Source organism: Sinocyclocheilus grahami, unplaced genomic scaffold (genome assembly GCF_001515645.1).
Source record: "Sinocyclocheilus grahami isolate Dianchi unplaced genomic scaffold, SAMN03320097.WGS_v1.1 scaffold1788.1, whole genome shotgun sequence".
NCBI lineage: Eukaryota > Metazoa > Chordata > Actinopteri > Cypriniformes > Cyprinidae > Sinocyclocheilus > Sinocyclocheilus grahami.
The window spans coordinates 63,191-64,346 of NW_015506967.1; positions in this window are offsets into that span (position 1 = coordinate 63,191).

Sequence of the window (1,156 nt, forward strand, 5' to 3'; positions counted from 1 at the left end):
ATATAGGACTCAGATACTTCAGAAATATTAAAAACAGTAAGATCATGATTTGGTAATATAATATCCTTACTTCTCACACCAAATCCCTGTGTTAAATTATAGTCTATAAAAAAATGATTAAATACACTAACAATTTGATGCTTATCTTAAATTAAACCTCCATGAACCTGTAATTCAATACCTTTATCGTTTTTATTATTTTTCTTTCGTACTCTATTAATATTCTCCCATAGTTCTCTGCTATTCCCCTTTGCATCATTTAAAAGATCAATAACAAATTTAGCTTTCGCTTTTCTCAATTCCTTTACAACTGTAATACGCAAGTGCTGAAATGTCCTTCTATCATGAGCTAACCCTGATTTAAGTGCTATTTTTAAAGCATGGTCCCTCTGTTTCATTAACTTCCATAATTGTTCATTTAGCCAAGGCAAATTCTGCTTCTTTCTAGAAAAAGTAAAATTTTTACTAAATTCACCCTTACTCGTATTAATTGTTACCATTAAACATTCAGAGGCAGCTTCTAAATTATCTATAGACAGAATCTCATTCCAATCTAGTTTTTTAAATTCCTCTTCAAATTAGTTTTAAAATCGTTTTGGTATAATATTTAGCACATTTTCTTTTTCTTGTTGATATCACCTTTTCCAAATTTCCGATCCTTTCTGAAGACTTTATATCCTGGGAACAGATATGCAGTGTTTGGTGATGTTTCTGTCAGCCACGTTTCTGACTAGCAAAGCAAATCGAAGTTCGAATTTGTAAGTAACTGTTCCAGTTGTTCAGTTTTTGAGGCAACGCTTCTGATGTTTAAATGTCCCATAACTCAAATAATTCATTTGAACATGAATCCCATAAAAGTTTCTCATGATTTGCCGTTTTAAACAGATGAAAATCCTTTGTCTCGTTGTGTGCACACAGTTTAAAAGTACCTTGTAGTCTGTTAACTCCAAAAGGCCGTGCATCGTCTTTAGGTCCAGGTCCTGGATTTTGATGAACATCGCTCGCCAGAAGAAGAGTAATGGCTAAATAACTGATAGTCCTCCGGAACAATTGAGATGGTTTCCTTCTCTCAATAGATCGCAAGTGCTTTGTTGGAAAAGTCACTTTTCTGTCATTTAATATCACGGAGAAAGAAGTGAATTGGCTGCATAAATAA